The sequence below is a fragment of the Bidens hawaiensis genome, unplaced genomic scaffold, assembly GCF_021521415.1.
Source record: "Bidens hawaiensis isolate Kalapana, Puna unplaced genomic scaffold, B.hawaiensis_p1.1 tig00000001_1, whole genome shotgun sequence".
NCBI classification, from domain to species: domain Eukaryota; kingdom Viridiplantae; phylum Streptophyta; class Magnoliopsida; order Asterales; family Asteraceae; genus Bidens; species Bidens hawaiensis.
In genome coordinates, this window is record NW_027491014.1 from 5086473 (window position 1) to 5102295 (window position 15823).

Genomic DNA, 15823 nt, shown 5'->3' on the forward strand with positions numbered 1-15823 from the left:
GAATAATCAAATAGGCTCACATAATTTTCTAATCAAGCAACCTAAAAAATTAAGCAAATAAACTATAAGCCACTAGAACACTAAGTCTACTAATCTATAACATCCCGGCCACTCGTACCACCAATATTGTCCGCTTTGCCCCCGATGGGTTGCCCATTCGGGAACTCACGGATTTGTTTTTGGTTGCCCAGGTAGAGACTTCCCAGGTGGTCACCCATCCTAGTACGACTTCCACATAAGCATGCTTAACCGTGGAGTCTTCATGTGCTCCACAGCCAACCAAGCCCTAAACGTGTGGGTGATGTTAAGAGGCAGGACATTACTTATGAACCAAGGATCTCTCTTGTCCACGGCCGATGTGGGATAGCCTAAGAGTGGGACGATGTTGTGTTTGCCAAGGGTGTTACAACAAGGTATATACTCGAATACATAGTAGACTCGCATACTATGCTTATGTTCGAATACAATATAGGCAGTCGAGTACAATATAGATATTCGAATACAATATATGTATTCTAATGCAATATAGGTATTCGAATACAATATATGTATTCGAATACAATGAGTATTCGAATACAATATGTATTTTGATACACAATGTATGTATTCGAATACATAATTTTATTCATATAAAGTTGTATTCTAAACTTACATTCAAATATAGAAAAGGAGAAAGAAAGATTAAGCGAGTGTGGAGTATTCGATTACAAAAGGAAAGAAAGAAAGGAGCATAATGTATTCGAATTACAATGTAATCGAATACAATTGTATTAGAATACAAAGTATTCGAATACATTAGTGTTTGAGGGTAAAATTCTATTCTAATACAAGACCATGCTTATGAATACAATAACTTATAAATCCATTAGAATATACCAGACTTAGCCATTTTGGCTAAAATATGAATAATGTGATTAGGACAAGTATTGATACACATAATTAATATACATTTGGCCGACCTCAGTTAAAGAAAGGGTTAACCTATAGCGGCGAGCGTAATAGGATCCAGGTGAGTTTTAGCCCCATTCCTTGTTATGTTTTCGGGGTTGTGTGCATACTCGATGTCATTGGTTAATAAACTTACTTTAAGTGGTGAGTGTATGTCTCATATGATATTTGTACGAATGAATGCTTGACAATGCATGAACGATCTTCAGATTGCATGTACCGTCAGGTGATATTTTAAAGATATGATTGTTATATATGATGTATGAATGATGTATGTATGAATGGAAGTTATAATTATAAATGTATAGAAAGGTATGGAAGGTATGGTTAGAGAGGGAACACACCCTAATAACATCTGCGAATGAAGGGAACAAACCCTAATAATATCTGCGAATGTGGGGAACATACCCTAATAATCTCTGCGAACGTTGGGAACAGACCCTAATAGTATCCGCGAATGTAGGGAACATACCCTAATAATATCTGCGATGTTATAGGACGAGGGGTATGTATATATGTATGTATAAAAAGAAGGAATGAAAGTATGATTGTATGAACGTAAGAAGAAAGGTAAAAAGCATGTATGTATATGTACCTTCGGGTGTGTATATAAGTGAGTGTATGGATGTATTGTATGTTACTTGTATTAACTAGAACTTACTCAGCGTAGCTGACTTTTAGTATGCACACTGTGAGTAGAATGAGATAGCTAGCTTGAGCGGGGCACATCACAGAAAAATAAGAGGCTGGCATCTGAAGATTCAAGATGTTTTTATGTTTATTGATGTTTAATTTGAAAGACAAGAATGTTTGTTTAAGACATGTTTATGAAGTAATATGTAATATTTAATTAAAGGTTTATATTCCATGAAAGTTTTAAATAACTCTGATATTTAGAACTGTGTTTATTAGTATATCAAAATTCCAATGTACGGCATGGCATGGTAACGGGGCCTTACAGTGTTACAAAAAATTACTTCAATATAATTTATAAACTATGTTATAAAAAATATTTAGAACTGTGTTTACAGTGTTATAAAAAAAATTTAGATATTAATTGTTCACATGTTGTTGATTCAAAAAATTACTTCAGGTATAAGATTAAGCTAAGTGTTCAAAACGACAGTGGTGTTGTTTCGTTAACACTTTTTGATCACGATGCTAAACTTCTTATCAACAAAACAGCATCTGAATTGCTTGCTATTAAAGATCAGGTTATGTTATTATGTAGTCAAATTCAAGTTCTTAGTCTATTATTTATACGAAACACAATTTATGTAACACATGGTTTTCTAAACAATATTATAGGATGATGTCGGTGATAGTGGATTTCCCAGTAAGTTGAACTCCTTTGTTGGAAAAGAAGTTTGCTTTTAGAGTTAAGATTGCCGATTTCAAGTTTTGGAATAATGTTGTGGTATACGATATATCAAAGCTAACAGATGATCAACAAATTATTTCTGAGATTGAGAGAAGACTAATGCCTGAGTTTATAATGGTAATTTCATTTGCATATAATTACTAACAACTACACTATAGCCTTATATTCTATTTTTTGTATTATATTTGTAGCCTTCGGAGTCTAGATCTTAAACATTTGGAAATTCTTTAACTGACTTTCAATCTACAAGCTCTGCCTCTTTAAAGGTTTGTTAAACTTCTGTCTATTTCACATTATTTTATGTTTTTACTTTATTTATATATTTATTTTTGAACTTTTTTTTATTACAGATTTCTGGAGATAGGGATAACAAAACTCCAATTTCTTATCGTTTGGTTGATGTGGAAGTGAATGACATCAAGTTTTCAAGTAGTGATTCCGATGACAAACTGAAGCGTAAACTTGGGGATGTTTTTTATGGTGATCAACCAACGGAATTTTCTTCTACTAAGTCGAAGACAAGTAAGGATGGTGTTAAACTTCTTACTCCTAAGGTCGAGAAATGACTTCAATATTTCTTTCAAACATTAATAATAAAGACATCTGAGTTTGTTCGGTGTCATTTATATTTTAAGACTTATTTTTGATGGTATTTTTGTTGACTTGATTGTTGGGTTTTTATTTTGTTCACATACATTTCTTTTTTATCATGGTGGTTTTTAATATTTGTATATAATCGTTAACGTTAGTTGTTTCTATTATTTAGTGCAGCTCCCTAATTTTAGTTGTATTGTTTTATGATATATTTTTTAAAATTCAGTTTATAAATTTTGTTTAACATAATTAAATATTAACTTTACAAATTTTAATTACATTCTCCCAATTTTTAAAATTAACCTAGATCTTATTTTGGTTATATTATTTTGAATATATTCCAATAATTAAATGTCTTGGTTATATTCTCAAGATACCCATTTACCAAATAATGACCCGTCTAAAAACCGACTTTTTGTATCATTATAACCAGTTTTTTATTACTTTAAATCTATTTCTACCATTCGATCAAAATCAACCTTAGTCTTTGATTCTTCTTCCACGTTTTCAAGGTAACTTCATCTTATTAACCCTAATTAGCGCTTGCTTTAGATGTTAATAATCCCTGTTTTTAGATTTATCTTTATTATTTCACATATTTTTGTATTACTTACCATAAACCTAATTAGCATTGATATGTGTTAATCAGATGTATTATCCTGCATTGGCTGTGGTTAATCAATCATCCTTGTAAGATATGGTGAGTATCTACTAGTTATAAGTAGTCATTATTATCATTAACTTAAATTTTTAAGGTAATATATTCTAATAAACTTTCTGTTAATTTTCTAGAAAATTCTGAGAGATTATTTTCATCTTCTTTTTCCAAATCAGTCTATCCATGAGACTGTTACCATTACGTATAATAATACATACTTAAATACAAAAAAAAATTGTATACTAAAGCCAATTTATGAAATGGGAAAATAACTTACCAAATGATCCCTAATAACAACTTCAACAAAATCGTTACTGACATGCTCATCTTTAATTCTAGCACGCTCCCATTCTAGATCAACAACACCAAAGCTTTCATCATCTAATTATAAAAACATAGAACACAATTTAACAAATAATTATATTTTAATATACTAGAATAAAACATAGAACCTTAGTTTAAACCTATTCAAATACTTGTGACAGGATTAGAGAATGAGTGGTACGGTTGAACTCGAGTAAACACTTTTTTACCAAACTCAAGTCCATTTAGACGAACAAATTCTAGCCAGTCATGAAATCTAAACTTGTTATGACCACGATTGTATTCAATGTGGATTTTAGTCATCACATCTTCACCATTTGGGTTTATTAACACCAACTCAGTCGGAACATTCAATCCATTATCACGTGCAAATTGAACAGGTGAACGATGTAAATACATAAACAAAAGTATTTCATGTTAACAATAATACATACTTAAATACAAAAAAAATTTGTATACTAAAGCCAATTTATGACATGGGAAAATAACTTACCAAATGATCCCTAATAACAACTTCAACAAAATTGTGGCAAACATGCTCATCTTTAATTCTAGCACGCTCCCCTTCTAGATCAACAGCTCCAAAGCTTTCATCATCTAATTATAAAAACATAGAACACAATTTAACAAATAATTATATTTTGATATACCAATTATGTGAATATTGGGAAACTAACCGTCAATAGTGACTATATCAACATTGCCCGAGTGACCAACAATCAAATTTTCTTGAACAAACTGTGTACGTTCAAAACCACGACTATTAAAGACATATAACCTCAGAGTAGTCTCCTCATCCGGTATGAAGACAAGATAATCCTTAACTTGTAAGTTAACATGCCTTGCTATATAGGGCCATTCACCAACAAATGCATATTCAGGAATACTGCTTTTGAAACTTTTAAACACAAGAGTCCATCTACTACCATCAACTAAAGAAACATCTCAGTTGGCCTATGATCTTCCATGAAGGAGATATGGAAGGTAACGTACAAGCTGATCGTCCCTTAATTGCTGATATACAAGTTTAATAAACAGTTTTAATATAAAAAAAGTAAAAGGTAAATTTTAAGAATTAAACAAATGAATATTAAAAAATAACAAATTTATATAAACGTCCCAATAATAATAAAGTTTAACAAACCAACTTATTCATTGTTGGATAAGAGAGATAGACATCAACAACCTTATGCTGCCAATCGGGATGATCCGATACATATAACAATCTCCACTCGTGTGGCCAAGTCGGACAGAAAACCAAAACATCACCAAATTCAAAACCATTGTCTAAACAAATGGGAACCATCCAGAGGCAAATACATACTTATCAATGCTAAAATCAATATCAACCCTCCATTGTTTTTTTTATCTATTTACAGCGTTTACCTGTTCAATTTGCACATGATAATGGATTGAATGTTCCGACTGAGTTGGTGTTAATAAACCCAAATGGCGAAGATGTGATGACTAAAATCCACATTCAATACAATCGTGGTTATAACAAGTTTAGAGTTCAAGACTGGCCAGAATTTGTTCGTCTAAATGGACTTGAGTTTGGTATAAAGTGTTTACTCGAGTTCAACCATGCCACTCATTCTCTAATCATGTCACAAGTATTTTAATAGGTTTAAACTAAGGTTTCGTGGCATCAATGAATGATTATAATTATCATGATCTTTTGGTTGTTTAAGTTATGTTGCTATTGACACTTTTTCCTATTATGTTTAATATCTTTATTAATTATTATGTTTTTGTATAAATTTACGGATGTTATAAAATCTATGTTAATCATAAGGTGAGATTCGTCATACATGTTGAGTTGTTGCTATTGGTATTATAAATCTTATAGTATGTTATGTTTAGTACATATTAAATTTAAATGTCATAGTTTATTTTTTCCATATTTTATATTAACTAACAAATAAATGTGTGCCATTTCTTAATTTATAATTATTCTTCTAGAATCAAGGTTAATTCGATACTCATCCCTCTAATTTCATTTTATGTTAATTCGTATCATAATAAGCTTACCTCCTATTACTAACTTAGACTATTAGTTTAAAAACTAATATAAATCCCTAAACATCTTTTAGGTTTATCATCTTCATTTTCATTTTGTTGTCATTCATGTATGTCTCCATCTCTTAATTTCTATTTTACTATTTCTAATGTATAATTAACTTTTTACGATTCTTATAGAACTTATATTTCTTATATTAAAACGACAATAAGTAATACATTATTTTATATTATGGTTTTGCATGTAAAAAGATTATTTGATAATGACAACTTATTTTGTCATGCTTATTAAAGATCCGAAATTTCATTCAGGTATTTATGTAATTGTATAATAATATTTTTCTCTAAACATTCAATATCTAATTTTGGTAAATCTTAATTTGTTATTGGGAAATTCCAAAAGAATTTATCATGCAAAATTCTTTAATGTTAAACGTGTTGCCTAAAACCATTGAAATTCATCATTATAAAGGATCATCGATAGTGGAGTTAAAAACGCATGAAAAAACCATTTGTTTGGGTGATGGAGTTACTGATCTAATGTGTTCTTTGAAGATTCGTCCTTATCAGAGGATTATTTTTCTTTTATTTGAAGATGAAAGTAAATAGTTATTTAGAACTCCTTCGAAGAAGGCGATTTCTACTGGGCATCGACAGGCATTTGTTTTATACGACCATAATAGAATGAATGATAAATTGGTAAAATTCAGATTCTTTGTTTTTACTTAATAGCCAGTGTTAGAAATATATATTAAAACGAAGTTAACATATAATATATTTTCCTATTTTCCTAACAGGTTGTTTCAAAGAAGAATATTGAATTCCAGTTTCAGGACGTGCTTCAAATCGGAGTAATTAACTTCATTTTTTATCATAACCATTCATGGGAGATTAGTTTTAAATTTTATAAAAAACATTATTTGTTTGGTGACGGTTAGAAAAAGTTGGTTCAATATTTGTGTTTCAGATATGGTGACGTTCTATGGTTAAAGTATGTGAACAAGTCTACCATTGATTTAAGAGTGTATGACAAGAACGGTATTTCTTTACGTTGTGTTCCCGAGTTCATTCATGAAAAGAAAAGCAAGGAAAAGAGTTTTATCTTCTTATCTTTTCTTTTGGTATCTCCTTATTTTCTTCAACTTATTTTCCTTCCAAATCTTTCCAATTTGGAAAGACACAAATTATTTTATTTTACTCATCATTTTCTCTTCCCTCCCCTCCTTTTCTTTCTTTTAATGAAACTCGGGAACACCTCTTCTAAATTTTCCTTCCTTTTTCTTTCTTAAATAAAACTCGGGAACACAACATATTTTTTCCATCCATCCTTTTCCTTCCCTTTCCTCAGTTAAATGAAACTCGGGAACACAGTGTTATTGTTTCCACATCTACCACCAATTATTTGTCATCAATTAACTATCTTCAATCCACATGGTGAACATACCATGGGGTCTCCATATTCTCAATCAGTAGTTGGTTATTCTCACAATCCCGTTTTCAATCATGGTGATAAAAATAAGGCTGAAAACTCAAATTGTTATCTAGAGTTCCCTAAGAAGATTGATTATCGTATGGTAATAAATATAATACTCTTTTATGATTTTGTTATCTTTTTGTTACTTTAAAAGTAATCATATAAACTTTCTATATATTTTTTTTCTTAGCGATTTCCTGCTGAAGTCGGGAGACTTGCAAATCTAAAAAAGAAACGCTTAATTAAGTTCAGGAGTTTAGCGGGGACCAAAACAATCTTCAAAGTTAAAAACGGAGGGGAAAAGGAGAAGGGTCGTTTTTCGTTAACTGGATGGAAGGATTACGTACTCAACAATCGATTATGTTTTCGCCAGAGTTTAGTTATTCGTTATTATAAGGACGATGTTGTTTTGGTTGTGGTTAAGGTTCATTAGTGATGAGTTTTAGTTTTCGTTTTTTGTTTTTTTTTAATTTTGTCTTTATTAAAACTTTATTTTAAGAAGTATGATATTTCAATTTAATTTTGTCTGCTTTTGGAATAATGTGTTATTTTATTGTTATTTTTTCATTCATTTCTCTTGATTTCTAACTATTTGTTAATATAATCACAATAACCAAAACATGTATGTACCCTAATCTATCACGATTTAAATATTATAATATTCGTTTTTTATACCTATTATGTTTAAACATAGTCATATATGAATATTCAACATTTGACTTATATTATGTTATTTATATTAAACCTAATACTGATTTCCTAAATATATTCATAAATTTAATAATATAAAATCGTATTTCATGATTTAAGATACTTTCCATTTTATTATAATAATCACATGTCAAAATAAATTTAATATTATCATATATCAAAATATATTTAATATTATCAAATCATTAAATATTCTATTATAATTATCTTTCATGTTTAGCATTTTTTAGAATTTCTAAAGATCTCTCCCACCATTTTTCTCTTCTATTTCTCTTACTATGTCTTCATCTTCAAAGAAACGTAAAGCTGTTACCTCGACCTCAAAGATCAACAACTACGATCGAAATGGTATTTTAATTTTTGTTTAAGAATCTATCAACCCAACCGGTTGTTTACCGGTATTGCTTTTTGATTTAAACAGGATTTTTTATATTTTGTTTAGGTAATCTTCCAAGAAACCCATTGTCTGATGTTTCAAACACACAGCGTCAAATAATATTTAAAGTGTTCATGTCATCCTAACACTTGTTTCTTGAATGGATACTCGTCTCCAATCTATCATTACAATCCATACGCTAAAATCTAGAGGCCTCAATATTTTAATCATAAATTTAATCAAGTTGAATTTGTTTGTTTTTTAATATTAAATTTTTATTTTACATCTTTTTAATTTATTTTCATATTGTATATTTGTTGAAATAAAGGTCAACCTCAAATCGGGCAGTTAGGTAATGTTTCAAACAATACACCACTTACTATATCTCAAAACTACCCACCAAATAATTATGTGTGTACTTCTCGTGCAATTAAGTTTTATATGTATTATGTTTTTTTATTTATTTAAATTTATTGTTAATAGCTTGTCCGACTTATATAAAACTTCTAAGCATAGCTTCTAATAATAGAACAGTTACCCCCTATGAAGTTCAAAGCGATTATTTTTCTACAATTTACAATGATAAGGAAAACTTATATCCGTCTACACTACCAAGCGTAAACAATAATTCGCTATATAACAAACTTATGTATCTATTTGCATCTTTGATAAATATTGTAATTATCTAAGTTCTGTTATTTTCATTATTCATTTTACATCATATATATTATATATATATATATATATATATATTACATATATATATATATATTTTATATATATATATATATATATATATTTTATATATATATATATATATATATATATATATATATATATATTTGCAGATGATACTTCTACGCAACTTGAAACTTCTTATTCATCAAAGCGAAAACAAAGAAAGGATAATGTAGATGTGAAACGTGAGAAATTCAAACATTCCTTAAACAAAAGTTCCCAAAGAAGCCCGTCTTCTTCAAGTATCACCTTTTTCTTTGAATCATTTAATTTGTTTTTAGTTTATTTGTTGTGTTAGCAGTTTTATAATATTGTTGTCAACAGGTTGTGTTATTTGTTCTAACATCATCCCTAATCCAACGTCAAATGTTAGCGCTTCTATTTCTACCTATATAAATTCTAGAGGTACCTCATTAACAAGGCGTGTTGGAAGACAAAGGAGAACAACCAATACTACTCCTATACATATGCAACAGTTCAACGATTTTGAGTTTGTTGTTGATGTATTTAAAGGCATATCATCAGGTTATTAGTTAATACATTATATAAGTCTACATAGTATGTTATAAATCTATGTCTAATGTATTTTTTTTTATTGTATAGATTACATTGATCTTGGTAATCAAAGTTTCAAATGTGAATCTTGCAACTCCTGCTTATGGGAAGCTGAATCTAGGAGAGGAAAAAAAGAGTAGTGCCGATTCAAATTTCTTTTTATGTTGTCGCAGCGGAAATGTTAAACTTCATGATTTAAAACAACCTCATTAAAGTTATGTTAAGTTATTTCGTGTCGAAGATCCTGTAAGCAAGTATTTTTTGAAGAATATTAGACGATTCAATTCAATGTTCTCCTTTACATCAATGGGTGGAAAAATTGACAATTCCATTAATAGAGGAAACACTCTATACACGTTTAGACTCAATGGAGAAAGTTATCATTCTATAGGAACTCTTCTTCCATTAGATGTACGAAACTCAGTTTGCTCAACTATACATTTGTGATACAGAGAACGAAATTTCAAACCGATAGGGAGTTTTTGGGTAAGACTTACTTTAAATAGTATATGTTAATAACTTTTATAAAGTTAATATTTTATCATATATTTCATTTATATTAACTTTAAAGTGTATTTTTTCCTTTGTTTTTCCTACAACCAATCATCATCAGATGCCCAAAATTTTGATGATTATATTATTAATTATCTGATGGAAATGTTAGACTCAGAAAATCCATTGGTTCAGGCATATCAGATGGTATGTGATTCTTTTAAAGAAAATTCTCAGAATGATTTAAAGCTCCGCATTGTTGGAATAAGGAAATACGATTCTAGGACGTTTAACTTAACAACGGCCTCTGAGGTTGCCGCTCTTGTTGTTGGAGATATTGGTGATGCCTTGGAAAATAGAGATATAATAGTCAACTCCAGGTCCGGCGGTCTTCGACGAATTAGTGAACTTCATCCTTCTTATACTCCTCTCCAATTTCCTTTGCTTTATCCTTTTGGTGAGGATGGTTAAAGGTAGACATTCCTCATAGGAATGTCGATCCTTCATCTACGGCTGCCTGTAAGAAGTGCACGCTGCGAGATCTCTTTGCATATAGGTTACAAGATAGGTCGAACCCATTCACACTACCCTTAAATGGAAGAAGGATTTTTCAGCAGCTTTGGTAGACAAATACACCATGGTTGAGAGTCAAAGGTTGCATTTTACACGTGGTAAACATAGTGAACTTAGGTGTGACACACACGAAAGCCTTCGAAACCTTAAGACAACAGGAAATTCAGATGTTTCCACATCTGGGCATCATGTAATTCTTCATTCATCTTTTACTGGTGGAAGTAGATATATGATGTAAAATTATTTGGACGCTATGTGTCTTTTTAGATAGTATGGTTATCTAGAATTTTTCTTAACCATTACGTTAATTCCCCGTTGGCCAGAAGTCAAACGTTTTTTTGAAGGATACCAATTTGAATTCTGAAGACAGGCCCGATATATTATGTCGGATTTTTAAGATGAAGCTTGATTCTTTGATTAAGTTATTGAAGGATAAGTCTTTATTTGGGAAGGTTAAAGTAGGTTCGGTTCGCAATTAAATATTTATGTTCATATTTTGTCCTGCTAATTTTGAAGCTATTTATTTAATTATTTTATGCTAATTTTTTTGTTTAATTCCAAATGCAGCCGTTTACACAATTGAGTTTCAGAATTGTGGTCTACCTCATGCCCATATTGCTTATTCATTCATCCAGATAATAAAATTCATAATCCATCACATATAGATAAGTTTATTTCAAGTGAAATTCCGAACAAGGTCACCGAACCAGACCTATACCAGCTTGTGTCTGATCATAAGCTTCATGGTCCTTGTGGTGAGGCTAACCCGAGCTGTAGCTGCATGATTGATAGAGAATGTTCCAAGAATTTCCCAAAAAGATTTCAAAGTGAGACAAGTATAGATTCAAAAGGTTTTCCAATTTATAAAAGAAGAGATAATGGAAGTTACGTCGTTAAGAAAGGTATAAATTTAGATAATAGAATTCTTGTTCCTTAGAACAAAATTATGTTAAGAAAGTATCAAGCCCATATAAATATCGAATGGTGCAATCAAGAAGGATCAATCAAGTATTTGTTTAAATATATAAATAAGGGTTCAGATTGGGCTGTAATATCCCTTATCCAAAATAATAGCCCTGAAAATGAAGATCCTTATGCAGATGAGATTAAAGAATTTTACGATTGTAGATATCTTTCTGCATGTGAGGCTGTTTGGAGGATATTTGCTTTTGATGTTCATTACAGGGTCCCGGCTGTTACGAGACTTCCTTTCCATTTACCTGGTCAACGACAAGTAATTTATGGTCCTGAGGAAGATATTGAAGATGTTCTTACCAAGACTTCCAATGCAACTTCAATATTTACTGGTTGGATGGAAGCCAACAAAAACTATAGGCATGCAAGGAAGCTATCATATGTTGAGTTTCCAACACAGTTTGTGTGGAAAAAAATAGTACCACCGAAATGGGTACCAAGGCAAAAGGGATTTTCTATTGGTAGAATTCATGTTGTTCCTGCATCATTTGACGAGGCCTACTATGTAAAAATACTTTTAAACAAGGTTAAAGGACCCAAATGTTTTGAAGATATTCGCACAGTAGAGGGTGTTGTTTGTGATTCTTTTAGAGACGCATGTTATATAAGAGGTCTTTTAGATGATGATAAGGAGTACATAGAAGCAATAGAGGAAGCAAGCCATACCGAAAACGGATATTATATACGTAATTTGTTTGCAACTATGCTTATAACATTCCCCTTATCAAGACCAGATTACATTTGGGATAATACATGACATTTCTTAGTCAACGGGATTCTATATTATTAACTAAAGAAACACAAGAATCCAGGTTAGTTTTGTTATATATGTGAACTTGTGTTTTTGTAGTTTAGTTTAAGTTAAATTAATATTTATTTTTCAAGTTTGTCTATTAGTGACGAGCAACTAAAGAACTTGGCATTACTTGAGATTGAAGAGTTTTTGGTATCAAACAATTCATCTCTATGTAGGTATACACACATGCCATTTCTAGATCATGAATCTATATCTACCTCACTGAATCCAGATGCTTAGAGAAATGATTTTAAAATTTATACATATCTCTAACTTATGAACAAAAAGGCATTTACAACGAAATATTTAACTCATGGAAACATAAAAAAGGTGGTGTTTTTTTCGTGTATGGTTATGGCGGTACTGGAAAAACATACTTATGGAAAAATTTATCGGCCTGAATTTGGTCTAAGGGAGAAATTGTTCTTAATGTTGCTTCAAGTGGAATAGCATCTTTATTATTAGAAGGCGGTAGAACTGCTCAATCAAGATTCCTCATTCCAATCAATCTGAACGAGGACTCCCAGTGTCAGGAAACTATTGTAAATTTCATTAGGTAGTGATTATTTCACAGTTAAATTTATGTTTATTAATTATATTATTTAATATAATGTTTACATATTCAACATTTTCAAGTTAAGGGAAATACTGATGTTTCCGACTTATTTATTGAAGAAAACACCATTAATAATTTGGGATGAAGCTCCCATGATTCATAAACATTCATTTGAAGCATTGGACAGAACCCTAAAAGATGTTATGAAAGGTGATTTGGCCAACACTTCTGAATCATTTGTTCGAGGGTTAGGTAGTTGTTCTTGGTGATGATTTCTGACAGATTTGACCTGTTGTACAGAATGGAACAAGAAACGAGTGTGTGAATGCCACAAGTTGTTCTTCTTACATATGGTCAAAGTGTAAGGTTTTGAAAGTAACTAAGAACACGAGGTTGACTGTTGGTTCTCAAATGATAAACACTTTAGAGATTATGCAATTCGCTGATTGGTTGTTGGATATTGGTGAAGATAATCTTGGTGGTCCGAATGATGATGAAGCAACTATATCAATTCCATATGATCTTCTAATAAAACATTCCCTTGATCATATGTCTGATTTAATAGACTTTGTTTATCCATCTATGTTAGAAAGGTTTAACGATCTTACTTACTTTCAAGAACCGGTGTTTCTTGCTCCCTTAAATGAGGTGGTTCAAGAGATTAATGATTGTATGAGAGCATATTTTCCGAGTCAAGAAATGGAATACATAAGTTCAGATAGTATAGACGAGGTTGAAAGTGTCTTAAGAGAATTTTGATCCCACGTTATACTCTCCTAATTTCCTTAATGATATAAAGATGTCTAGAATGCTAAACCATCGTTTGTTACTTAAGGTTGGAGTTCCTATTATGTTACTAAGGAATATTAATCAGAAAAAAGGGTTGTGCAACGGAACTCAACTACAAGTTGTCAGTTTGGGTAAACGCGTCATTAAAGCTAAGGTTGTTTCTGGTACTAATATCGGATTTCTTACTTTAATTATCATAATAAGTCTTACACCGTCTGATAAGAAGCTTCCATTTAAGTTAAAGAGGAGACATTTTCTATATTTGTTTGTTTTGCACGGACTATAAATAAAAGTCAAGGACCATCGTTAGCGCGTGTTGGATTATATTTAAAAGACCTGGTTTTTACACATGGCCAACTTTATGTTGCTTTGTCAAGAGTTAAGACTCGAGAAGGTATTAAGATTGTTTTATTAGATGATAAATTTAACTTGATTAATGAAACAAAAAACGTTGTGTATAAGGAAATATTTGGAAACCTTCAATAAATTTTTTTACAATACTTTTTGGTTTATGTTTGTATGTTTTAATTAAACTTTTTTTAATAAATAGATTGTATTATTTTATTTTGTCTAACTGTAGGTATATGTTTGTGTTTTAATTTTTCATTCATTAGTTTATTTATTTTTTTTATGTTTCTTGTATATCTTTTATCTTTTAGAAATTTAAAATTTCAAAAAAGTTTTGTATAGCCGAATATATTATAGTTTATATCTATATTCGAATATATTTTATATACATTATATAACTTATCAATTTACTATATTAAAAAAATATGTTTAATATTCATAAATAGTTTAAAAATTATAGGGTTAATCATGAGTTTTCTTGATTGAATAAACCGCCATTCTTAATTTTAATTAAAAAAATCATTTTGGAAGATCAGCAAACACACCATAACTTCTTCAATCAATACCTATATGTTTTTCCATTTCTTCAACCATGGCCACAATTGTTAACTGGAAATTTTCATTCGATTTGAATACCAGTTTGTTCTTAGCGATCTGTCAATAATCCACAAGGATTCTATCGAGTATGTTATGTCTTTTAGTATTCTGTTTAAGTACCAAGTACACGCCATTGGGATTCACAAAGAAGTTCAAACCGATGAAGAAAAGGCACTACTGAATGTTGTACATGAAAATATTGAACAACAAGTACTTCCTTTGTTCAATGTTAGTGAGTGGTTTATTATTTTTTGCAAAATAATGTTGTCATAAAGTATGTCAATGGGCAACAAAAGATTGTTAAACCTAAATCAATATTGCAATCCAGTGATCTTTATCTTTTAAGATATTTGGATCACTTGAAGCTTTCTAATGTGAGAAAAGAAAGGGCACATTTCGATTTGGAGAATGAGGTCAGTGAGAAGGTTAAATGGTTGTTAGAGTGTCAAAACTATGAAACCGATTTTGATACTCAAAGCTCTTTGGATTCTGATTCTGAAGTTTAAGGTAACACAGATGAAATAGGTTAATTATTTATTTGCTGTTAGTACATGGTTTTGCATCTCGAGTCTTTTTATTTATCGTTAATGTATTTGGCGTTTTATTTATGTAATAAAGTATGAAGTTTTTATTGTAATTCGTTAAAGAATAGTTCTAGTTCGTTAAGGATGTTTAACGAACTAGACTTAAGTTAAGTTCCCTCCTGATTCGTTAAGGATGTTTAACGAATCAGGGGGTGATTCGTTAAGTTTATTTCTTTTAATGTATGTAACGAAGTGAGTTGCTTGTTTGTTATGGAATGTGTAACGAACTAGACTCATCTTCTATATATAGTGGGTTCGGCCACTATTTAATTTAAGTTTTGGAATTAACGGTAACGAACCTCTGTCCAAATACACTCTCAAAGCTTCATACTAAT